The sequence below is a fragment of the Protopterus annectens genome, chromosome 8.part0, assembly GCF_019279795.1.
Source record: "Protopterus annectens isolate FY-2018-M chromosome 8.part0, PAN1.0, whole genome shotgun sequence".
Lineage (NCBI taxonomy): Eukaryota > Metazoa > Chordata > Ceratodontiformes > Protopteridae > Protopterus > Protopterus annectens.
In genome coordinates, this window is record NC_056741.1 from 246,223,363 (window position 1) to 246,250,085 (window position 26,723).

General features: G+C 45.2%; 1 protein-coding gene and 1 non-coding gene across 3 annotated transcripts in view; both read left to right on the forward strand.

Annotated features, from left to right (window-relative positions):
* The window catches only part of PIAS3 (protein inhibitor of activated STAT 3), a 1,163,468-nt gene that overhangs the window by 995,236 nt on the left and 141,509 nt on the right, over positions 1 to 26,723 (forward strand). The window lies entirely within an intron of this gene.
* Positions 9,475 to 9,547, forward strand: TRNAS-ACU. Its single transcript has one exon. It is a non-coding gene; the product is annotated as a tRNA-Ser (tRNA).

The window sequence follows — 26,723 nt, forward strand, 5'->3', positions numbered from 1 at the left end:
CTGGGCAAGAATGCTTGGCTAGTAACGTTGGACCTCAAGGAGGCATACCTGCATGTCCCTATCAGACAAAATTGCAGGTTCAACGCATTATCAATTCTCTGCACTGCCCTTTGGCTTATCTACTGTGCCCAGGGTCTTCACAAAATGTCTGGCACCAGTAATTGCATACTGCAGACAAAGAGGAATTCAAATATACCCATACCTGGACGACTGCCTTATTCAAGCAGAATGCAAGGACATTCTTTTAAAGCATCTGGCATTTGTCAAACACCTTCTAAGTTGCCTAGGGTACACAGTAAACGAAAAGAAATCAAAACTAGTGCCCTCACAAAACATAATATTCCTGGGTGCCAGCTTGAATACAACGGCCCAGATGGCTTATCTCACGCCAGACAAGCAACAACAGCCGACTCAATATTTAAAAATAATGACAACAAAGACCCAACTCCCTGCAAGAAAAATTCTGCAGGCCTTGGGATTCATGGCATCTTGCATACTACTAATACCATTTGCAAAACTGCATATGAGGAAATTACAATGGTACCTGAAAAGCGTATGAACTCAGCACAGCCACAGCTTGGAAACAATGATACCACTCATTCCCTGCCTTCAACAGGAGTTTCTATGGTGGGCACAGGCATGTCACCTCAACAAGGGTCAGCCTTTCACCTTACCCACAGCCAGGCAAACTATGACAACAGATGCATCGGACTATGCCTGGGGAGCACACATGGCAGGACAGTGCATTCAGGGCAAATGGGCTACAGATCAGAGGCATCTGCATATCAATCAAAAAGAAATGGTAGCAGTACAGAATACCTTAACAGCTTTCAAGGACCTCTTTTAACCCAGGACAACTAATAATAAAGACGGACAATACCACAGTAATGTGGTACATAAACAAGCAAGGGGGCACACATTCCTACCCTCTATGCAGGCAAGCAATGACCTTGTGGAACACTGCACTGTCTTACCAGGTTCAATTACAAGCACAATTCCTGCCAGGAATGAAAAAAACATTGGCAGATGACTTAAGCAGAAACATCATGGATCCACGAGTGGAAACTAGATCCACAAGTATTTGCAGTGATAGCTCAAAAACGGGGACGCCCAGACATTGATCTGTTTGCAAGCCCCCAAAACTACCAACTTCAAAAATTTTGCACAAGGACATTCCATCCACAAGCTTGGAAAGTGGACACCTTCTCATTCAGTTCGAAAACTTTAACAGTGTATGCCTTTCCTCCACTGCCTCTTCTACCAAAGGTACTGCTGAAAGTCAGATTAGAGAGACCACAAATGATGCTCATTGCACCAGACTGGCCACGCCAGCATTGGTATCCAATTCTAAGGAACATGGCCCACAGCCCACCATGGATTTTACCACAAATTCCTCACCTGCTCACCCAGTGAGACAATCATATTCTACATAGCCAGCTCAAGACTTTGAACCTTGGCTGCGTGGCAAATTACCTAAACAACCAGCCAACACCTCTATCCAAAGCGGTTATGGATGTCATTCTGGAGGCCAGGAGGCCCAGCACCAGGAAAACCTATTCAGACAAATGGAAAAGATTTTGCGCCTGGAACCAGGCTAAAGGTCAAAATCCCCTTGATCCAAACATTCCTCAGATTCTACAATATTTAACTGAGATGTTGCACAAAGGGCTTTCCTTTTCATCTATTAAGATCCACGCCTCAGCAATTTCAGCTCATTACAACACAAATCCTCCTTTATCCTCACATCCAGAGGGGCTAAGAACATAAGACCACCAAGGAGAGCACCAACACCTACTTGGGATCTCAACTTTGTTCTGGAAAAGCTTACACTGCCGCCCTTTGAACCAGCTTTTTCAGCTGATTTAAAATTTCTTTAATGGAAAACTGCCCTGCTACTAGCAATAACCTCAGCTAGAAGAGTCTCAGAGCTACAGGCACTAATGACAGTGGAGCCTTTCCTCATTTTTCATCAAGACAGAGTCTCTCTACGAACTAACCCTTCCTTTATGCCAAAGGTGGTATCCAGTGTGGCCCTAAACCAAACCATTCATTTGCCCACCTTTTTCCCAAATCCCCAGAACAAAGGAGAAAGACTCCTGCACTCTTTGGACATTCACAGGCAATTACGTTACTACTTGGATAAAACTAAGGCTTTCAGAAAATCTGACCAGCTCTTTGTAGCCTATGCTAAAGGATCACAAGGAAAAGCTATCTCAAAACAGACCATTTCTAAATGGATAGGGTATTGCATACGTTTCTGCTACACGCATCATGGGAAACCGGTATCTGCTAACATTAGGTCCCACTCCACCAGGGCTACAGCTACATCAGCAGCATTCTCAGGGGTGTGCCAACCAAGGATATTCTGGAAGCTGCAACTTGGAGTTCAGTGCACACCTTCACCAAACACTGTCACTTACCTCTATATTCTAAGACTAGAGCTGGTTTTGCCACTGCAGTTTTGCAGGGCCTACTACCTTCTTCTAACCCTGTTTAACTCCACCTCCCATCCTTAGCTTTGGGATTCAACCCAAGTGTGATGACTGCCGCAGGGTAATACGATGAACATAGTACAGTTTTGTACCTACCATAAATGTAGATGTTCGAGTGTTCACCCTGCTGCAGTCCAGGTTTACCCTCCCTCCATCCCCTCTGGAATAGCCAAACTTATCTATACCACTCTATCCTATACAACCTCTGTGGTGTATTTGCTTGTGCCTAAAGGTATTGTTTTATTTTTATATAATCAACTTTATCAATAGAACAATAGCTGAGATGTATATCGGAGGTTCATCCATGGAAACCTCAAATTATAGACCAATAGCTATCTTATCGATATGGTCAATCATCAACTCCTCCTCAACACCCTTGAATCCTTGCATCTTGATACAACAGCACTAAGCTGGTTTATCCACTTCTGTTTCTCTATCTACATAATAACCTTAAATCAGTCATCCATCTTGAATCCAAACTATCACTCAAAAAATTTTTTCTCTAATTGAAAAATGGTTTGCAATGTTTCAGGACATCCTCATCCCAAGAACTCCCAAACATAAAAATATAACCTTGTTAAACCTTAAATCTAAATGGGACTCTGACCCTCCCCTGTCACCCAAACTACTTGAGTTTACATTTGATACAAGCTCTCAAATTTGACATACACATCACTCAAACTATAAAGTCTGTTAACAAAAAACTAGGATCTATGTACAGAATTAAAAACTTCTTAACTCCTTCTACCAAATTAACTGAACCATATTGCTAGATTTATAAACAGGTTCCCTTATCCAGACCCACCATTGTCTCAACCTTAGGAACCTAAATCTCCTCTTAATCAACTCTCGAGGCGCTTACAAAAAAAATAATCAATCATCTGATAAAACTCCACTATCCAGCATTCTGGCTCTCCCTTACTCCTAAATAAAAATAGTTAGATCATCAACAGTTTCCTTATCCTTACCACTAAAGCTAAGAACAATTCAAAAACCTAAAAAGAATATCTCACAACCCAATGGATAACTAACACACATCCTATACTACTAGTCTCACTTCCTCCTAGCATGTTCTCCTATTCAGACCTTAATATCAGTCAGTTTCTAATCTCAATGATGTCTTTTCCTGAGCTTGTCTATCTTACTAACCACAGCTTGTGCTGTATCCTATAACTACTAAGTACTTGTGTTTCATTGTGTATACTTTACTCTCTACTCTTGTAGCTTATTTTTGTGTCTATCTGTAACATGTATTAATATTATTTTTTTTTTTGTTTGTTTGTTTTTTCTCCTCGGGCCTCTACTGAAAACAGATATGTATCCATATATATATATATATATATATATATATAGCTATATGTATATATATATATATTTTTTTTGCCTACCTATTGGGGGTACCTGACATCTGGGGCAAGAAAAACTGAAGAAAATGGCATTGGATGCCTCTCATATACCCCTGGCACTCTGACGTCAGGGAAGAAGCGACAGCAACCGACGCTGGACCAAGACTTTGGAATTCAGGCCGACTGCGGGACCGCCTGACTGCAGGATAACCCAAGTGTGATGACTGCAGCAGGGTGAACACTCGAACATCTACGTTTATATGGTAGGTACAAAACTGTACTTTTTTCTTACTGTCATTCAGTCTAACATTACATAATTTGCTGAATTCCTGCCTTCCCCTAAACCTCTCTCCTCTTCCTAAGCATTATTCTGCATATATTTTTTTCTGTAAATTCCATTTATTTCTATGTAATTTGCTCCTTCCTTTTTCTACAGATCCCACTTCCAGTTTTTTTTTTTTTTTTCTCCCTCTCACAATATTTGGTACTTTACGTACAGTTGGTTTAGATTTTGATTTATGTTTTCTAGTGTTTGCTTTATTGACAGCCAGTTGAATTGAACCTATCAAGGCCTTACTATTTCTTGGCAGTTCAGATCCCGTGTCTCAGCTCAAAAGAATAATCTCCTTAGTTACAACCATTTGCTCCCCCAATATTTCTGACAAGAGTATTCTATGGGATTTTATTTTTAAATCAGCCAACTCATTACACTCCCTGAAACATGTTTCTGGTTACCTCTTTCTTCCTTATCTTACCTCCAACATTTGCTATCTATTTGAAGAAAAATTATTTGAAGTATACTTTGGGTGTAGAAATAAGTATGCAAAACTTCCAAGCAAAAACGTAAACCTTATGGACTTTTTTGTATGTTTGGGAGCCATACATACATCTTCCCATATCTCTGATGATGTGGGTATTGACTAAAATACAAAAGGAGTCACCGAAAATGGTCATAGCATCTCCTTTTTGGCCAAGGCAATGACATAGCAAGAGTAAAATGATGTACTGCTACAGAAAATCGAGCACCTAACTCAGAACACAGGGTCCCTGATAATTCTAGCCCTAGACACTGAGGCTGACAGCTTGGATTATCTCCCTAACCACAGGCAGGTGCAAATTCTCAGAGGCCATAAGTATTGTGAAGGAGGCTAGGAAGCCTAGTATAAGAAACTTGGGTCTAACAAGAAGGAATATTCTCTTTCTGGTTCTGTTTCAGGGAACTATACTCCAGAAAGGCTGAGGTACCATTGGTCCTGGAATTGGACTTGTGCAAATCTGGCTTGGCCTACACTTCCATAAACGTTCATGGTTCTGTTTCAGCCTGTTAACTTCTGGATCCTTCTGCTTTATTTCAGAGCTTCTTTTAAAGACCGTGTGCAACCAGTTTTTGCACATATCTGCAGTCTTTTCTGGTATGACAGGTTGGCTTTTCTGCTCTGCAGTTCCAGTTTACTGGAAGTTCTGTTTCACTTTACTGTTATTTCCTGCTGACAAACTTTGGTTTTTCACGGAGTTATGACGGGAGTGGTTTGTCTTTGCATCATCACACTTGTCACTTTGATGATGCAGAGTTGGATTTTTCTTGCATTAGTAGGCTGGGTCTCTCGCCTCTTTATTTTTGTAAGCCTCCATTAGGCCAATAATAGAGTGCACTGCACCCTTTGGCATGTACCTGACCAGGCATTTGCAACAACTGGAGCAGCCACAGAGGTTGTAAATATGTTCTATGTGGGCTGACTCTGTCTCCTTCAGACTACTGAGGGGCGATCTATGCCTAACCTACAAGGCATTCTCCGGTCCAGTCCTGATGGATCTGCTACACATTCGCTAGACAAACAGCACTAGAATTATCCATTCTAATTTTGTAAACCTTGTCTGTAATGTAAACAAAACATGTCAGAGGCACAGTTGTGTCTCAGAGATTACCCCTTCTCTGGAACAGAATCCTCATTCATGTGAAACAGAACTTTTACCTAAGCCTGTTCAAATGCAATCTGGACCAATAGAGAGAAAATCGTAGATTTGCCCCTGGCTTGTTGCCTGTGGCCCTTATAGACAGGGACTGTGTAGATGCCCCAAGGCACAGGCGTATACCAAAGCCATTCTAGCCAGTGGGCATGGATAATTTGGGAAAATTGGGGCATGAGTTCTAGGCTTAAAAAGGCTGTTGGGCCACTAGCTTATTAACCTCCTATAATCCTAAGTAAATGTCATGTTAATGCTGTGCACGGGCTGAGTACAGTATGTCTGTTCATTAATGGAACAAGTTTTGTGTTAGCATGCATTTTCTAGACAAAATGAACTGTAAATTATGAAACTGTAATATCTATCTCTCAGTGTCCAACTGCAATCCCCACTGATTTACTAGAAAGTCAAAATATTTATGAGGGTTGGACAGGGTAAAATATGAGGCAAAATCTAGGGCATTCTGCAAAAATCATCAACAAATGAAAGATGAGATTCAGTGACATTAGTCAAAAAATAACAGACAATTAGGAGTTGTGGACTTTGTGCTGCACAGGAATGACTTGTGCGACACTGAAACATAAGCAGCCTTCACATTTGTTTTCATGTAAAAGGTATGCAGAATACATGGGAAGGGGGTTGAAGACTGTATTAATCAACAATGTGTAACCTTGAAATTGAAAATTAGACAAATAAATAAATGTAAAACTGCCCCAATCTAAAAATCCTTTCTCTGTACACCTTTCTCCATCTTGATGACTTGGGTATTGGACTCTGCTGACCCTAGTGTGATGTCAACACGTTGGCAAGGAAAAACTTCCTGTAGATTATCGGTGAGGGCAGAGCAATGTTATGCCTATGTAGGGGTATTTTTGGAAGAGATCTTTATTAAAAAGAAAAGTGATAATACAAACTTAATATGACAGAAAGAGAAAGACAACCAAGGTCATCAACTTCAGATGAAGTACATTTTGAGAACAGATGGGCTGTTTTCATTTTTCCAGTTTGCACATGATTTTCGAGCAATTTCTATGGAGAGTATTTTTCCTTAGGTCTCCTAGAAGACAAATGGCTCTATGTGGGACTTGAACTGTGTTATAAAAGCTGACGTTGTCCCTTTTGTACCAGCAGCTTTGTGCCCTATGCATTCTTTTCCCTTGGAAACACTATTTTGGAGACCGCCACCTTCAAATGGGAGGATCGTTGAGAAATTCTAGTGAAGCTTAACAAAGATTCTTTGATTTTTTGTGGTGAGAGGATCCCAGGCTGTTGACCACTACAGGCATTAATGAGCAGACAACCCTTGGCATTCCATTAGGATAGAGTGGCCCTACACACTAACCATTCTTCTGTGCCTAAAGTGGTTACTAAATTGACTCTGAATCAGACCATTTGTCTCCATCTTTTTTCCCTACTCCATGTGTAATGTAAGAGAAAGTTATTTAAAAAAATGCAGGAGAGAAAAATCTGACAATTTTGTCTGTGTTTTGCTGTTGCAGTCATAATTGATGGGATTTCCTGCTGTGGAAGCCCTTGGCTGGTCTGAGTACCAGAGGATTTTCTCTTCCACTGAAACCAGGGGATGCCCTGACAGATGTCAAGATGTCTGGGTATAAAGGGAGTCAGGCGGCACCATAATCTCAGTTTTCTTGCTGTTAGAGCCTGAAGTAGAGTGCTAGTCAGTACATCAGTTAATCTGCACTTGAGAAAGAAGACCTCTAAAGCTAAGCACCCCATTGGGAAGCTTTTTATATGTTTCTTGACTATCATCAAAGAAAGTTGATAACTGTCTCCACTGTGGCAAATGGATAACCACATAGGGTCTTCACTCCTTTTGTGTAACTTGTTTGGACCCAGGACACAACAAACCTAGCCTGTCTGTGCTGTGCTCACTTTAACAGTAGAACTATCAGGCATAGTGCTGAGGTTTTAGCCAAGTATTTTAGCTAATCTCCAGGGCTTTTATATACTGTGTCATTCGCTGAACAAGCTGAGGTCCATCTTCCTAGGCGTAAGAAGGAAAAGCACCCAAGACTTTAGTGTTCTGAATGATGCTCGTTCACCATCTGCCAGTCCACCTAGTGTTGATGTCCTTCTATTCCAGTGTTGCAGTATTCAAATAGAGGGTTTACCCTTCTTCCTTCCAATCTCGTCAGCCAGGTTTCAAAAGTTTTTCAGTCCCCAGTAGGTGTGTCGGATGTCTGACGTGGCTGTCGAAGCGTGGGCCCTAAAAGTGACGTCTGCACGCACTAGCCTTCAGAACTTTTCAGCCATCAGCTGTATGCCAGGTGCTCCTGTTGCTCATGGACGTCGGATCGCAAAGAATTTCAAATAAGTATCCCGTTGGGGAACTCTTCAGTCCTGTAGTTTAAATTCCAGTTTGTTCATGTCGTCCAGAAAGGGCAAGTGTAACTGTGGTCGGCAGATTCCCCACAAAGACACACACAACCAGTGTCTCCTTTGTTTGGGTAAGGAACATGACCACGCAAACTGTATGATTTGTAGGTCATTTGTTCCTAAGACCTTACGTCGTCATCTTCAGGCTTTGAACCTGTATTTAAAAATCAGAGATTAAACCAAATAATGTTAGGGATGGAGGCCGCACATGACATCCAGTATGAACCTCCAAAGAAGAGGCCCAAGATCCTGTGGCAAACTTCTTCAGCTGCGCCTGTACAAGCCACTCCTCAGCCTGTGGCCCACTCAGGCCTGGCAGAGGACCCGGCATCCTCCAGCACTGATATAACGGGTACCTCAGAGGATGCCGCACAATCAAGAGCAGACATCATGTCCATAGAGGCTAGACCGGCATCGTCAGAAGACAACGAGGGGGGACCACCTCCCCCAGTTCTGTGCCTCCTCTCCTCAGCCCTAGGCCTATTATCCCAGGCAGCAGGCCTGAACAGTTGGAAGAGGAAGAGTTCTCTGACTCTTCAGGAGACTCCCTCTCTTACTCTTCATAGGTTTCCTTCTCACTGGGTTATGGATCCCCAGAGGAAGCCCCTATTGAACCAGATTCCTCTGTGGAAGATTTCACTTTTGGGGAAACTATCAGTAAAATGAGGAATTATTTCAAATGGGAGTCTTCAGATATGACTGAAGTACAGAAAAGATTCTATGACCTGATCTAAATGGACACCCCTAGTCCAACTGCAATTCCCCCTTCTCACCCAGCCTTCTTGGATCCCTATGCTTCTGCCTCCATAAACCCAGATTCTCAACCTCCCGCCACCCCCCATAGGGCTGACAGACTTTACAAAGTGCCTCTGTCAGAGAAATTCCTGATTAAATGTCCTCCAGCAGATCAAGCCACTATCTCTGTTTCAACAGATGGGGCTTCCAAGCTCCTTCCTACTACTACTACTACTACCATTTTGCCTGCAGATAAGGACAGCAAGACTGTGGAGAGGTTGTGGAAGAAAATATATACTTCTGCCACCTTGTCCTTCAGAGTAATTAATTACCAATTGCATATGACTAAATATTCACTAGCTCTGCTAGACAAGGCATCTAAGGAACTAGCTGATACCCCAGAATGTGCAGCAAAAACCTCTTTGTCTTCCCTGCTCGCCCTTACTGCACAGGTCAGTAGACATTCTCTGAGATGCAGCTATGATGGTGTTGACACCTTAGCCAGGAGCCAGGTCAGCTGCATCAGCTTCTGCACTCTAGGTTTTGTGGTGTAGTGGTAATCACATCTGCCTACTTTGCAGAAGGTCCTGGGTTCGATCCCCAGCAGAACCATTATGCACCAGGATCAGTGGCGCAATGGTTAATGTGTCTGACTATGGATCAGAAGACTGTAGGTTCATCTCCTGCCTGGCTCGGTTGCCATATTTTACAGAAGGCATTCATGGCTATGCATTCAAACCTTCCCTGACTACTTCAAGCCAAAGCTTTATTGCTGCTCCTTTAGATCAGACAGCCCTGTTTGGTGAAAAAGTGGCTGAACTCTAAGTCCTTACAACAAAAAGGCAAGGAATTACAGGACCTTAAACACCTTAGTCTCTCCTGTTACCAAGATTCATAGAAACTATCCTTCTAAGACTCAATTTATCAGAAAGCCTCTAGGCCCTTGGACCACTCCAGGCCCAGAAAACCCACAAGAAGACAGGCCAGACCATCTCCCTCCACAAGCCAAAGGCCTCCCTTTCCTGATAGGACAGGTAGTGTCTGACTGCCTGCCAAATCCACTACCTTACCCCCTTTCCCTTCCCCTGTCAGACCGTGTCTCTCACTGCCTCCTTGTCTGGGAACATATCACCTCAGACAAATGGGTTCTGTCCATCATAAGGGATGGGGGTACTTCATGACTTGGATATGTCCACCTATAAAACTAGGAATACCCACCTCCAGAAAATACTTGACATTCCTGGCTGGCTCATCCCATTTTCAGTTTTGTGCATTACCCTTTGGTCAATCTGCTGCCCCCAGGGTATCACAAAATGTCTGGCTCCAGTCATTGCATACTGTCGCACCCAGGAGATCCAAATATTCCCCTACTTAGATGATCTACTAATTCAGGCAGTAGATCAGACGACCCTACGGCTTCACACCAGGACTCTTGTACAACTCCTGGAGTCCTTAGGATTCCTAATAAACTTTCCGAAATCCAATCTGGAACCAACACAGGACGTAGTCTTCTTGTGCTGCAGAATTCGGACAATCATGAAGGCATTCCTACCTCCAGAAAAAGTGACTTCCATGTCACAATACCTACAGGCCACGCTTCAGGCATCTCACCTGACTGCAAGGCAGTTTTTGAGATTTCTAGGCTACATGGCAGCTACAATCCCCATACTACCCCTTGAAAGGCTGCGCATGAGGAAACTGCAGTGGTACCTGAGGTCAGTCTGGACCCAGCACTCTCACCCTCTTCATATCCAGATTCCCTCACAGACGATACACGCAGATGCCTCAGATCTAGGGTGGGGAGCCACATTAGGACAAAGAAAAGTGCAAGGTTTGTGGACAGACAGACACAGACTAGAACATATAAATATCAGAGAGATGAAAGCGATCCTTCTAGCTCTCCAAGCCTTCCTCCCCTTCCTAGAGCAAGGCCCCTCAGGATATACACAGACAGCAGTACTGTCCTGTGGTATATCAACAAACAAAGGGGGACAAGATCTTACCTCCTATGCAGGCTAGCTCTTCAGGTATGGGAACTGGCCACCTCAAAGGGCATCACCCTACAGGCGGCCTATATTCCCCTCACTTCACAACACTCAGGCAGCTCTCCTAAGCAGAACCAGGTCGAACAACCACAAATGGATTCTTCAGAGAGACACTTTCCTGAGTCTGGTCCACAGGTGGGGTACACCTCAGATAGACCTGTTTGCCTCCTCCAGAAACGGGCAACTCCCAGGCTACTGCTCCAGGACTCACGACCCCAAGGCACTGGCAACAGATGCCTTCTCAATAACCTGGAAAGGGAAATTCTTGTATGCATTCCCTCCCTTTCCTCTGATGCAGAAGGTACTGCTGAGGATTCAGCAGGACTCTCCAAAAATTTGTTGGTGACTCCCTCCTGGCCAAGACAGCACTGGTTCCCTCTTCTCCTCCTTTTGTCCAAGGGCAGTCACTACAAGTTACCCCTCTCAGTGGACCTCATCACACAGCACAGGAGGACCCAGATACACCCACAGTGGCAGTGTCTACAGCTCACCCTGTGGCAGATAGGATTCTGAGCCCCTTTAGACACCTGTATAATGCGGACATGCTTAATGTCCAGCAGGAGGCCAGGAAACCCAACACTGCAAAATGGAAAAGGTTTTTTTCTCTGGTGTCACAAAAGGCAGTTGGATGCGCTGCAAAGCGATATGCCTCTAATCTTGTCTTACCTGTCTGAACTGATGCAGACAGGACTTGCTTACTCATCTCTAAAAGCATAGTTGTCTGCGATTTATGCCTGCCTCCCTTAGACCAACACCTGGCATCCAGACTGCCTGCTCAACTCTTCCTCAAAGGGTTGTTACATTTGAGACCACCCAGGAAACCATGCCTTCCAACCTGAGAAATCAACTATGCGTTAGAAAAGTTTACTTTACCTCCTTTTGAACCTGCGGTTAAAGCATCCTTAAAACTCTGTACTTGGAAAACTGTTTTATTAGTGGCCCTCACCTTCGCCAGGAGGGTCTCTGAACTACAAGCCCTTATGGCTATACCGCTTTTTTTGGTTTTCCACTTAGTGACCCTAAGGATTAACCCTTCTTTCTCCCCTAAAGTTGTGAATGACCTCTCCTTAAACCAGCCCATCCACCTGCCTACATTTTTCCCCAACCCACAGGGAAACAGTGAGAGAATTCTATATTCCCTAGATGTGCACCGTCAGCTTGGGTTTTATTTACATAAAACCAAACCCATTAGACAGACCAACTGTTTGTCTCCTTCCACCCAGGGCCCCGAGGAAGGCTGTGAGCAAACAGGCCATTTTGGCCTGGATCTCCAGGGCCATTTCCTTCTGCTACCTTCATCATGGTAAGACACTCCAGTGCATTGTGAAAGCCCACTCCACCAGAGCTGTATCCTCTGATGAGGCTTTCTTTAAAGGGTTAGGCACCAACTCCATCCTAGAAGCAACTTGGTCCTCGGTACACACTTTAACCAAACACTACAAACTGGACAAAACTTCCAGAGCAGGGTTTGCCAGGGCTATCCTGCATGTGTTCTTGGAGACAGCTTCTAAACCACCCTCCTGTTCCTCAGTGAGCTTTGGCATTCACCCACTATTTGAGTACTGCAACATTGGAATAGAAGGACATATAAAGTTGTGTAAAGTCTTACCATAACCATAGATGTCCTTTTCTTCCGTGTTGCAATATTCCTTCCCTCCCACCTTCCCCTCTTCAGAGACTTACACTTGCTTCTCCTGGGTGACACTGGACTAGCTATGCCCTTACAGGACTGGCTCCGACTGAGGCTTCTATTGTTCTGAGGGCTGGTGCGTGCAGACGTCACTTTTATGGCCCACGCTTAGACAGCCACGTCAGCCGTCCAACACACCTACTGGGGAATGAAAAACTTTTGAAACCTGGCCAAGGAGACTGGAAGGAAGGAAGGGTAAACTTTCTAGTTGAATACACCTACTGGGGAATGAAAAACTTTTGAAACCTGGCCAAAGAGACTGGAAGGAAGGAAGGGTAAACTTTCTAGTTGAATACTAATTGAATACTGCAACATGGAAGAGAAGGACATCTATGGTTATGGTAAGATTTTACACAACGTTCTTTTTCATCGAAGAAGGCTTAGACTCTTTTGCAGTTCCCTCCGATGACTGAGGTTGTGGCACAGGTTAAGACCACTTAGGAGTCCAATATGCAGCTGGGCCCCTCTACTTCCACACAAGCAGAATGACTTGGCGTGTTGGTTGGGTCCAGAGCTGCTTTACAGGTTCTGACTCCCAGCGACTGCTCTCAAACTGACAAAGGAGTGTCCTGAGTTTTTCGTCACCAGGAGATTGCTTCAGTTTAGCATCCTGAGGAGTCGGCTGTCCTTAAGCCTCCCTCGGGTATAAACCCAAGGCCTCGCTTAAAAAGGCTGCTTCCGGTTTGCCCCAGCCAAGGCCTTCTGTCACCCCCTCCCAAACTCAGGCCTGTCCACAGAACCTAGTTAGGCTGGCTGAAGATTTGATCAGCATAGTAAGATCCAGATGCCTGTGCCTCTCTGCCCCTGAGTCTTCTCCTGGTAAAAAAAAAAGGGGGGGGATGTCCATCCACAGGAGTCGCCTTATTCTTTTGACTCTGAGGAAGATAATGATGAATCGACCTTTGAGGGAGGTTTTTCCGTTGTTTCCTATGGGGATTCAGATTCTGATGAGAACCTTGCCTCATCTCTTCAAGAGAGACCCTGCATATACCCTAAGGGAAAAGTTTAAATGGAAAGCACAGCACTATCAGCAATCTAATAAGAAGCATAGGGACTTTCTAAAACTCCCCGAGCATAAACTTCTTACAATTCTTCTAGTCTTAGAGATGATGGACAAAGTCTTGCAGAAGTCTTCCTTACAGCCAGACTCCCTCCCCCGCCTCTCAGAAACCTGCCAGGTTTTACAAGGATGCTCTCCGTGTTTCACTGTTGCATTCATCATATTTGGGTTATCCCTGCCAGGGTAGCCCTCATTCGGCCCGAATACCAGAGGCGTAGTATTTCTGTGTTGGTTGCTTTCACTTCAGGACTGACGTCAGGTCATCAGTAGTATAAAGTAAGGCAGTCAACGCCATTACATCAGTCTTTCTTGCCAAGGAGCCCAAAGCAGAAGCAGTTCGCATGAGTGCCGGTTGGACGCTACATGAGTTTTTAATTTTCCGAATTGAAGCTGAAGTCTTCTAAAGCTAAGTACCCCATTGGGGATCATTTTTTCTTACTCTAACCGATGTCAGAAAAAGTTAACAATTGTCTCGCCTGTGGAAAGCAAATACCACACCGAGACTTTCATTCTTACTGCGTCACTTGCTTAGGCCCAGACCACGATGTCCCTCGCTGCCATTTTTGTGCCTTGTTCAACACCAGAACTATGTCATTGGGCCCTCATTGTAGCTAGATATTTTTGCTCTCAGTCCTCAAATTCCGATATGGCTTCAGTAAGCCATCCGACAGCAGATCTTCCAAAAAAACATAAGGATAAAGACAGAGACAGACCACACAGGTCCAAACCTTCAGATGATGCTTCCATTAAGCTAGTCATCAGTTCTCATGTCCTCAGTGAGGCGTTTTCGCAGCCCCTGATGGCCGCTTCTGTGGATTCGCAGGCCGCTACCGAGACCCTGTCGGCATCTGATATACCATAAAATTCTTCAACGACTATGGATCCTGCAGATGTCTCAACCTTGGATGGGTCCGGAGCCACTGAGCAGGCAATGGCTTCCGAGGAAAGTATTTCGCACTACCATTTCTCGACACAGACCAACTTCGACTTCTATCGCGTCTACCATTCTTTTGAAAACTACCGAGTTTCTAAGGCCCACGGTATGAACCACACCCAAGAAACTGACTATCCAATCTCAGGCACCTGCTTCCTTGCCTCAGTCTCGAAATGCAAGACCTTATAATGCTGAATGGGGAAGCCAAGCTACCCCTTCCAAAACAAAGAGATTTGAACCTAGTAGTTTTATCTGAACAGGAGTCCGATGACTCTGATGCATCTGAATATGAAGACATACAACCCCTCTCTGCTTATGAGTATTCTGATGCACAGGAATCCATTCCTTCACCCTCTCCACCTGAGGACTTTTCATTTGGGGAAACCCTGCATACTTTAAGGGAGCATTTTCAGTGGGAATGTCAGGACAACTGTCTAAAAAGAGACTCCTGGAATTCTTAGATCTTCCACAGCACAGACTTTTGGCCATTCCTCCTGATCTTCATCGTGCATACAGCTGCAGTCATAACAGATGGGTTATCCTGCCATCAGGCGGGTCCTCGGTCGGCCGAATTCCAAAGTCTAGGTCCGGCGTCGGTTGTCGTCGCTTCTTCCCTGACGTCAGTGCGGCAGGGTATAAAAGAGGCAGCCGACGCCATTTTCTTCAGTCTTTCTTGCCGCGTGGTGCCCAAAGCAGAAGCAGTTCGCAAGTGCCGGTTGGCCAGCTCCTGAGATATACGAAAGTATTTCAGCCGAAGTTTTCTTGAAAGCTAAGTACCCCGTTGGGGAAACTTTTCTTGCCTCAGGCCGATGTCAGACAAAGTTAATAATTGCATTTCATGTGGGAAGCAAATACCGCATAAGGATTTCCACTCTTTCTTTATACCTTGCTTAGGCCCAGACCACGACGTCTCGGCCTGCCGTTTTTGTGCTAGATTCAACAAGCGCACTATTAAGCGTCGGGCGGAGTTCGCCCTTCACTTTTTTGGCAAAAAATTTAATTATATTATGTCGTCGGATACTCCGACACCAGTTTTGAGCAAAACACGCAAAGATAAGGACCGATATACGAGGTCCGCACCTCCGACTGAAACCACGCTAAGGCCGACTACCGGTTCTCCGGTACTCAGTGAGGCGCCTACGCAGCCCCTGAGTACCGATGACAATGCATTACCGGTGTCTTCAGTACCTGAGGTCGCAGGCTCCTCGGCCCCCATTCCTACTACAGATACCGACGCCACTCCTGGAGGGGAAACTCAGAATTTAGACAGGCCTGCCATTTCTCAAGGGGTCTTCAGGCCTTCCTCCTTCTCTATTAAAGCCTTCACTAAATCTAAAGCAGCCATGAAAACCAAAAAACAGGTTCCTCAGTCCCCCTCTCAAGGCACCATGCCTAAAAAACAGATGCTTAAAATGGCTGGGATTTGATTACTCTTATCAAGGGTTCTCATCCCCCCTCTGACAAAAGGCCCAGATTAGAGGAAGACTACCCTTCCTCAGATCAAGCTTCTATTACCTCAGAACTATCTGAGGACCAGGATTATGCCTTTTCTCCATTCGAAGACTCTGATGCAGAGGAGTCTATTCCCTCGGTCTCCCCCCCTGAGGACTTCTCTTTGGGGAAACCCTGCATACATTGAGGGAACACTTTCACTGGGAAGGCCAAGATTACTCAGATTCCAAGAAAAGGCTCAGGGAATTTCTTCTGCTCCCCCAGCATAGGCCTCTGGCTATCCCTCCTGTTTTAGATATATTGGATGATGTGTACACAGAAGCCAGCCTTAATCCAGATTCTTTGCCTCCAGCTCCTGTTAAACCAGACAGGTATTACCGGGTTCCTGATTCTCACCAGTTCCTATATAAAAGCCATACTGCTGACCCAGAAACAATTTCACAGGGTCCCAAGGGAATTAAGGCCTCTACTGCTAAAACCCATTACCTTCAGAGAGAGATTCCAGAGCTTTAGAAAGGTGGGGGAAAAAGGTGTACACCTCGGCCACTTTAACCATGAGGGCATTAAACTGTCAGTTCCATATGTTAAAATATCTCAGCTGAAAAGCAAGATGACACAACCAGAACAACCAGATTTAAAAGAGTTGCAGGATTTGTTGCATGGTGCAGAGCAAGCGGGTAAACATACCTTGCAGTGTGGTTTTGATGCTTTAGAGGCCTCATGTAGAGCTGCTGTTACGGGGTCTGTTATACGTAGGCATGCTTGGCTCAAAGAGCAAACCTTACCAGATCATGTCAAAGCTAAATTATTAGATGCACCTCTTCAAAAGATGTATTGTTTGGTGTTAAAGCTGAGGAGGTGCTAAAGAAAATGGAGGAAAAAGCGAAATCAATGCAAACAATGAAAGATTTCCTGCAGGTACAGCCTCCACGTTTCAGCAGAAACTGGCCTTCAAAAAATTGGTCCTTTCCAGCCACGGACAGACCTCAAAGGGGCAGATACAGGTGTCCAAGGGGTAGAGGGCAACCTCAAGGATCTTTCAGAGCCAGACAGTGGCAAGCACCAACCCCAAGAGGTGGAGAAGATAGATCACAGTCTTTTGGAAAACAGACACAATGACTTCCCCCTACACCTGCCAAGCAAAGCTTTAATGGCAGCACCTTTGGGTGGAAAACTGACATTATTCTCAAAAAATTGGCATTTTGTTACAAAAGACAAATGGATTCTGGACATTATAGACAGAGGCTACAGGTTCCACTTTCACACCCTTCCAAAAATGAGAGGCATGCCAAGCCTGCCACACAATCAAAGGGCAGAGGCACAAAAACAAATTTCAGCTCTCATGGACATAAAAGCAATTCAAGAGGTACCTGCAAAAGATCAAGGTCAAGGGTTTTATTCCAGACTATTCCTGGTACCAAGGAAAGACAAAGATTGGAGACCTATCTTAGACCTATCCATCCTAAACACATATCTACAGGTGCCAAAATTCAAGATGCTCACATTACAGCAGCTTCTTCCCATGCTGGGCAAGGAGTCTTGGCTGGTAACATTGGACCTCAAGGAGGCATACCTGCATGAACCTATCAGACAAGATTGCAGAAGATACCTCAGATTTCTTGCAGGTTCGACCCATTACCAATTCTCTGCATTGCCCTTTGGCTTATCTACTGCACCCAGAGTGTTTACGAAATGCCTGGCATCAGTAATCACCTTCTGCAGACTACAAGGGATACAAATCTACCCATATCTGGACGACTGCCTGATCCAAGCGGACAGCAAGGACATACTACTGCAACACCTGGTGTTTGTAATAAAACTGGTGAACTACCTGGGATACACAGTCAACAAAAAGAAATCAAAACTAATACCCTCTCAACAAATAATTTTCCTGGGTGCCAGCTTGGATACAGCCACCCAGATGGCCTACCTCACGCCAGACAAGCAAGGGCAACTGTCTCAATACTTCAGAAAAATGGCAACTTACACCAAGCTAACTGCAAGGAAAGTCCTGCAGGCTCTGGGATTCATGGCATCTTGCATCCTACTAATCCCATGTGCAAAGCTGCATATGAGGAAACTTCAATGGTACCTAAAAAACTTATCGTCTCAACACAGCCACAGCTTGGAAGCAATTATACCACTCATTCCATGCCTTCAAAAGGAATTTATGTGGTGGTCTCAAGCTTGCCAAAGAAACACAAGTCTTCCTTTCTGTGTACCTCAAGCAACTCAAATCATCACAACAGATGCCTCAGATTATGCCTGGGGAGCACACATGACAGATCAGTGCATTCAGGGAAAATGGACCCGAAAAGAGAAGCACCTTCACATCAACCAAAAGGAAGTGCTAGCCGTGCAAAAGGCTATTATGACCTTCAAAGACGTACTGCATCCAGGCCAGCTATTGATAAGGACAGACAACACCACAGTGATGTGGTACATAAACAAACGGGGGGGAACTCATTCATACCCCCTGTGCAGGCAAGCCATGACCCTATGGAACACAGCAGTGGAATTGCAAATTCAACTACTGGCACAATTCCTGCCAGGGAAGGAAAACACACTGGCAGACAACCTAAGCAGAAATATGACAGATCCACATGAATGGAAGTTGCTTCCTCAAGTTTTCACAAAGATAACTCAGGCATGGGGACAGCCAGACATAGATCTCTTTGCTACCCACAGAAATTGCCAGTTGAAAAATTTTTGTTCAAGGACCTATCATCCACAGGCCTGGAAAGTGGACACACTTTCCTTCAATTGGGCAACATTGACAGTCTATGCCTTCCTGCCTCTTCCTCTGCTGCCCAAAGTTCTATTAAAAGCCAGAGCAGAGAGGCCGAAAATGATTCTCATTGCTCCAGACTGACCAAGACAACACTGGTATCCGCTCCTGAAGAGCCTGACACATTCCCCACCATGGACTCTACCTCTAGTCCCTCTTCTGTTGTCCCAGCACAACTGCAAAACTCTTCACAGCCATCAACTCTAAATCTAGCTGCATGGAGAATTCCTTGATTTCCCAACAGTTTCTCCTCTCCAAGGAGGTGCAGGACGTCATCTTGGAGGCCAGAAGACCTTCTACTCGAAAGGCCTACTCCACCAAATGGAAACGATTTTGTGCCTGGAATCAAGAAAAGGGACAGAATCCTTGGGTAATAAATATACCTCAAATTTTACAGTACCTAGCTGAGATGTTAAACAATGGACTTTCCTTCTCCTCCATCAAGATCCACGCTTCAGCCATTTCTGCACAATACAACACAGATCCTCATTTATTCTTGCATCCTCTCTTAAGGCAGTTCCTCAGAGGGGCAAAGAATGTAAAACCCCCAAAGGAAACCACCAGTCCCTGCTTGGGACCTCAACTTCGTATTGGAAAAGCTGACCCTTCCTCCCTTCGAGCCAGCTTCTTCAACAGAATTACAGTACTTGTCATGGAAAACAGCCTTTCTTCTGGCTATCACCTCAGCACGCAAGGTTTCGGAGCTACAGGCCCTCATGGCTGTGCAGCCATTCATCATTTTCCATCAGGACAGAGTTTCCTTACGAACCAACCCTACCTTTATGCCAAAGGTAGTATCCAGTGTAGCTTTGAATCAGACTATCCAACTTACCTACCTTTTATCCTAATCCACAAAACAAAGGAGAAAAACTACTACATTCTTTGGACATTCACAGGCAACTTCGTTACTATTTGGGCAGAACAAAGCCATTCAGGAAATCTGAGCAACTCTTTGTGTCCTATGCTGCAGGTGCTCAAGGAAAGGCTATGGATAGCCCACTGCATACGCTTTTGTTACTCATTTCATGGAAAAACTGTGCCTGCATGTATCAGATCCCACTCCACCAGAGCCACAGCTACCTCTGCAGCCTTCCTCAGGGGGGTCCCTACCAAGGACATTTTGGAAGCAGCCACCTGGAGTTTAGTGCATACTTTCTCCAAGCACGATCACCTCCCATTATACTCAAAATCTAGAGTGGGCTTTGCCACAGCAGTCCTGCAGGGCATCCTAGCTCCTCCTAGTTCCACTTAGTGCCTACCACCCTTACTTAGCTTTGGGATTCTACCCATCTGTTATGACTGCAGCTGTATGCACGATGAACATAGTACAGTTTTGTACCTACCATAAATGTAAATGTTCGAGTGCTCATACAGCTGCAGTCCAGGTTTCCCTCCCTCCATCCCCTCTTAGGACAGGCCTTATGACAAACACTTTTCATATAACCTTTTTGGGGTATTCTTTTATGGTGTATTTGCTTGCAACTACTGTTTTTGATTTATCAACATTGCATCTTTACATTACATTATGTTTGCCTTCCTTCTGGGGGCACCTGACATCTGGGGCAAGAAAAACTGAAGAAAATGGCGTCGGCTGCCTTTTTTATACCCCTGCCGCACTGACGTCAGGGAAGAAGCGACGACAACCGCCGCCGGACCTAGACTTTGGAATTCGGCCGACCGAGGACCCGCCTGACGGCAGGATAACCCATCTGTTATGACTGCAGCTGTATGAGCACTCGAACATCTACATTTATGGTAGGTACAAAACTACTTTCTGGATGTTGTTTTCATGGAATCCAGTTTGACTCCTGATACCCTCCCTCCTGCTCCCAGGAAACCTGACCAGTATTATAGAGTCCCTGACTTGCGCAAATTTCTTTTCAAAAATCCTACTGCTGACCCTGAGGTTATTTCTCAAGGGCCTAAAGGAATTAAAGCAACTTCTGCTAGGAATCCCACCCCCTCAGATAGGGATTCCAGAGCATTAGACAGATGGGGTAAAAAAGTATACACCTCTACTACTCTTGCTATTAGAGCCCTAAATTGTCAGTTCCATATGCTAAAATTTCAACAACACACCATGGAACTCCTCAAAGAAAAAAATATTTTCTTTTCCTGTTGTGCAGAAAATAGAGCTACAAGAGTTGATGCATTCTGCAAGGCAACTAAATAAACACACCTTACACTGTGGTTTTGACACCCTAGAAGCATCTTGCAGGGCAGCAGTCACTGGTTCTGTCCTTAGAAGGCATGCTTGGCTAAAGGAACAGCCATTGCCAGACCATGTCAAGTCCAAATTATTGGATGTACAAAGACAACTTATTTGGCACCAAGGCAGAGGAGGTCTTAAAAAAGATGGAAGAAAAAGCAAAATTTATGCAGACAGTTAAGTATTTCCTGCAGGTTCAGCCACCCAGGTTCTGTAGGCATTGCCCCTCCAAGCACTGGTCCTTTCCTGCCCGTTCCAGGTCAGTTCAGCCCAGACCCCGGGGAGGCAGAACCCCCAGAGAACAGCTACAGGGAATGCAGAGATCAAAGCAATGAAGTTCCTCCACTTCAAAACCAGGGAGCGCTAAGCCACCCCCTCATGGTAAGAAGTCATAATGACTCTCCACTTCCACCCCCTCCCTCTACTTGCATCTAGGAGGAAAACTCCCCTTCCACACAAGCACCTGAGCCACCATTACCAACGATCACTGGGTCCCAAACATAGTGTCCCAAGGATATAAATTTTCTTTCCACACACTACCAACTCCAAAAGGATTCCCAGATCTTCCGCCAAACTAGTGGGCAGAGGCCAAAAAGCAAGTCCTTTCCCTGCTCTCTATGAGGGCACTAGAGCACATTCCTGCAGAACACATAGGCCAAGGTTTCTACTCCAGGCTCTTCCTGGTACCCAGAAAAGAGGGCACGTGGCGCTCCATCCTCGATCTGTCCATTCTAAACACTTTCCTGGTGATAGCAAAATTCAAAATGCTCACCCTCCGACAACTACTACCTGTGCTCTCCAAGAATGCTTAGTTAGCCACCCTAGACCTAAAAGAGGCCTACCTTCACATCCCAGTCAGGGAATCATGCAGGAAATATCTATGTTTCAGGGCAGGATCTCTGCACTTTCAATTCTCTGCGCTTCCCTTTGGCTTATCCACTGCTCCCAGAGTTTTCACAAAATGTCTGGCTCCCACCATTGCTTTTTGCAGACAAAGAAATCTTCATATTTACCCATACTTAGACTGCCTAATTCAGGCAGACAGGAAAAGCTGCTCAAGCACCTGGCTTTTGTAAAGGCCCTACTGACCTCCCTAGGGTACACTGTCAACGAAAAGAAATCCAAACTACTACCCACCCAAAAGATTATATTCCTGGGAGCAAGCCTGGACATAACATCCCAGATGACATTCCTTACTCCAGAAAAGAAAATTTATCTGACAGCTTATTTCTCTCAACTAGCCACCAGACCCCAGTTATCTGCAAGGAAAATCCTGCAAGCTTGGAGTTCATGGCATCTTGCATTCTACTCATTCCATATGCCAGATTGCATATGAGGAAACATCACTGGTACCTAAAAAGCCTCTGGTGTCAACACTCTCAAGACTTGGAAACTCTTATACCTGTGATACCTTGCCTAAGGAAAGATTTTCTATGGTGGGCAGCAGCATGCAACCACAACAAGGGACTACCCTTCTCACCACCCCACGCTGCCCATACCCTCACCACAAATGCATCAGACTTTGCCTGGGGTGCACACCTAGACAGCAGATGCATACAGGGCCATTGGAGCCCACATCAAATACATCTGCACATCAACCAAAAAGAGATGTTAGTTGTTAAGCATGCATGGACAGCTTTCAGGCCCCTTCCCTCCCCAGGGGCTCTACTGATCAAAACAGACACCACTGTGATGTGGTATATCAACAAGCAGGGAGGGACTCACTCCTTCCCTCTATGCAGGCTCGCCTTGACCCCTTAGCACACAGCCTCAGCCATGCAACTACACCTGCTAGCACAATTCCTGCCAGGCTCTCTAAACTCTTTGGCAGACAACTTAAGCAGAAACCTTCTGGAACCACACGAGTGGTAGCTTGACCAAAGAACCTTCACCCTAATAACTCAGAAGGTCCAAAGGTCGACCTCTTTGTTTCCCACTCCAGCCATCAGCTCAGCAAGTTCTGCACCAGGGAGCCTCACTGCAGGGCCTGGAAAGTGGATACCCTATCCTTCCAGTGGATCAACCACTCAGTCTATGCTTTTCCCCCACTACCTCTCATTTCCAGGGTACTGCTCAAAATAAGTGAGGAAGAACCGAGGAAAATTCTAATTGCTCCAGACTGGCCTCGTCAGACTGGTACCCACTGCTGCGCAGCCTGTCCCCTCTGCCACCATGGCATCTCCCTCAGATCCCAACCCTCCTGACCCAGTGGGAAGGAGAATTCATGCATCCCCAATTGCAGATGCTCAATTTGGCAGCCTGGCTTATTCCCTGACCACTTAACAAGCTGCCAGTTTCAGTAAACAGGTTCTAGATGTACATGAGGCCAGACGCCTTAGCACTAGAAAGTCTTATGCTGACAAATGGAGAAGGTTCTGCACCTGGATCCAGGCTAAGGGAGCCTATACGGCACAGACCTCCCGAAGTCTCATCCTGGATTACCTAGCTGACTTACTACACAGTGGTCTCTCTTTTTCCTCAATTAAAATTCATACATGTGCTATCTCTACACATTTCAACACTGAGCAACCACTTTTCTCACACCTTCTCATCAAACGGTTCCCAAGAGGGGCTAGCAACTTGAGGCCACCTAGAAGAACACCTACCCCAGCTTGGGATCTAAACTTTGTGTTGGAAAAGCTCACCCTACTCTCCTTTGAACCAGCAGCTTCAGCAGAGTTAGTTTCTCTCCTGGAAGAAAGCCCTGCTTCTGGCCATCACTTCAGGCAGAAGAATATCCGAGCTACAAGCACTCATGGTTTTAGAGCCCTTCATCATCATCTATGCTAACAGAGTGTACCATAGGACTAACCCATCCTTCATGCCAAAAGTGGTGTTCAGTGTGGCTTTCAACCAATCCATTCATTAGCCCACCTTTTTCCCTAACCCACAAAACAAGGGAGAAAGGATGCTACACTCTCTAGATGTGCACAGACAGCTCAGATTCTATCTAAACAGGACTAAATCATTCAGAAAGACTGATCAATTGTTAGCTTTGCTGCAGGAGCAGAAGGCAGAGCCATATCCAAGCAAACCATTTCCAAGTTGCTAGCACACTGCATCCATTTCTGTTACAAGCAACACGGGAAACCTCCCCCTAAGGGGGTCAGGACTCACTGTACCAGAGCAGCCTCCACCTCTGCAGCTTTCCTCAGAGGAGTCCCCCCACCAGGGACATCCTGGAGGCTGCAACATGGATATCTATTACCACCTGCCTAGCTTTTCCAAATCCAGGGCAGGCTTTGCCACTACAGTCTTGCAGGGCATCCTACCCAGCCCCTTGTCTTATTGACTGCCTCCACACTTTTCCTCAGCTTTGGGAATCAACCCAATTGTCATGACTGCAACAGTGAAACACAAAGAACATAGTACAGTTGTGTACACTTACCATAAATGTAGATGTTCAAGTGTATTCACTGTTGCAGTCCTGGTTTCCCTCCCTCCATCCCCCTTTTCTCTCTCTCTCTCCTTACAAGGAACTTTTTGGTATTTACTTTCTACTGGTGGGGTTCTTCCACCATATACTGGCTCCCACTTGGGGACTCCTGACAGTTGGGCCAAGAAAAACTGATGTAATGGCATCGGCTGCCTTACTTTATACTACTGACGACCTGACGTCAGTCTTGAAGCGACAGCAACAGACGCATAAATACTACGCCTCTGGTATTCGGGCCGGCTACCCTGGCAGGGATAACCCAAATGTGATGACTGCAACAGTGAATATACTCGAACATCTACATTTATGGTAAGTGTACACAACTGTACTTTCTGGATTGCCACCAACACCACTTACCCTGTAGCAGACCATGAAGTGGTGACTCCGGGGGTCCAAAAGGAGCTAAAGCTAGTACTTCAAAGAAATACCCAGCCAACTGACAACGAAAGCAGAGCCTTGGACAGGCAAAGAAATAGTCTACACCTCACGTACCCTGGTCATAAGGGCTTTCAATTGCCATTTTCATATGGTGAAGTATCAGGAAACCATTTTAGATTACATGAAGCAAAAACTGGTGGGACTGAATATAAGGCCTTTACTAAGGAACTGCTAGACTTGTGCAGTTTTTCCTATCAAGTAGCTAAGCACACCTAAGCTTCCAGCAGGGCAGCAGCTACAGGATCTGTCATTAGAAGACTTGCCTGGCTGAGGGGACAGTCCTTTCTGAACTTGTGAAATCCGGTCTCTTGGATGCTTCTTTGGGCAAATATTTCCTTTTCGGCCACAAGGCTTAAGCCATAATTAAGAAGATGGAGGATAAGGCCAAATCCATGCAGATGGTCAAGGAATTTCTTTAGGTTCAACATTCTCACTTCAGTCATAATTACCCTACCAAATACTGGTCCTTTCCAGCCTCCCAGTCTAAGCCTAGACATAGGAGTTCTCGAAGAGAAAGGAGTCAAAGGCAGCACTGGCATCCCAGACAGTGGTAAACAGATTCCAGTAAACCTGTCGGATCCTGCCAACCGGGACCTAGCAGGGAGCAATCATGACTCTCCCATGACACACCTTTTCTCCCTCCCCTCCAGTCCCACCCCTTCCAGTCCCTCCCCTTCCTACCTATCAGCTCTCAGACTAGGACAGCTGTCTTCAAAGAATTGGACTCTCATTACCAGGGATCATTGGGTATTGAAAATCTTACAAAGAGGTCACAAAGTCAACTTCACACAACTTCTTACAGCATCTAGTTCAGTCAGGTTTCCCAGATATTCCACCAAACCAACAAACAGAAGCCTAATCTGAAATACAGTTCTTCTGCATTCAAGGTTCTGTGGAACCAGTACCAAACACGTTACAAGAAAAATTATTTTACTAGAGGCTTTTCCTAGCCTCCACAAAAGAGGGTCCCTGAATGCCAATTCTAGATCTGTCAGGGCTTGATATATTCTTTCAGGTACCAAAATTCAAAATGATAACCCTTCAGAATTAATGCCCATGTTCTTACCCAACACTTAACATGGAAGCTTTAGATCTAAAGGATACATACCTCTACATCCCCGAAGAAAAATCTCATAGGAGATTCTTGCACTTTAGAGCTAGTGTGAAGCACTATCAGCTCTGTGCCCTTTGGCTTGTCTACTGCACCAAGGTTTTTTCGCAACAGGTCAAAGTGCATTTAGATTTACCCTACTTTGACTGACTTGTTCAGGCAACAGTTGTGGAAAAACTCAAAGTGGATCTACTTTACACCCAAGAAGTCCTGACTTCACTGGGGTTCACCATCAGTATCCAGAAGCCCCAAACCATCCCAACAAACAGAATTGTGTTTCTGGGGGCTTTGCTAGACTCCACACTTCAGAAAGCCTGCCTTCCTCCAGACAAGTTTACCTTTCTAGCACTGTGCTTCCAAAAGCTACTTTTCAGGAACTACTACACAGCCAGAGTGTTCCTCAGAGCCTTGGGTTACATGGCCTCTTGTATCCTCATGATCCCCCTGGCCAGACTATATATAGGGAACCTGCAGTGATACCAACTTTCTCATTTCTTCAACTTCAGGGTAAAGCTTCTCCCTTGTCTGAGGAAAGAGTTTGCCTGGTAGGCTCCGAGCATACCTCCTCAACCTGGACTTTCCCCTCAGGATCAAATTCTGACCACATATGACTCACAAGTAGGCT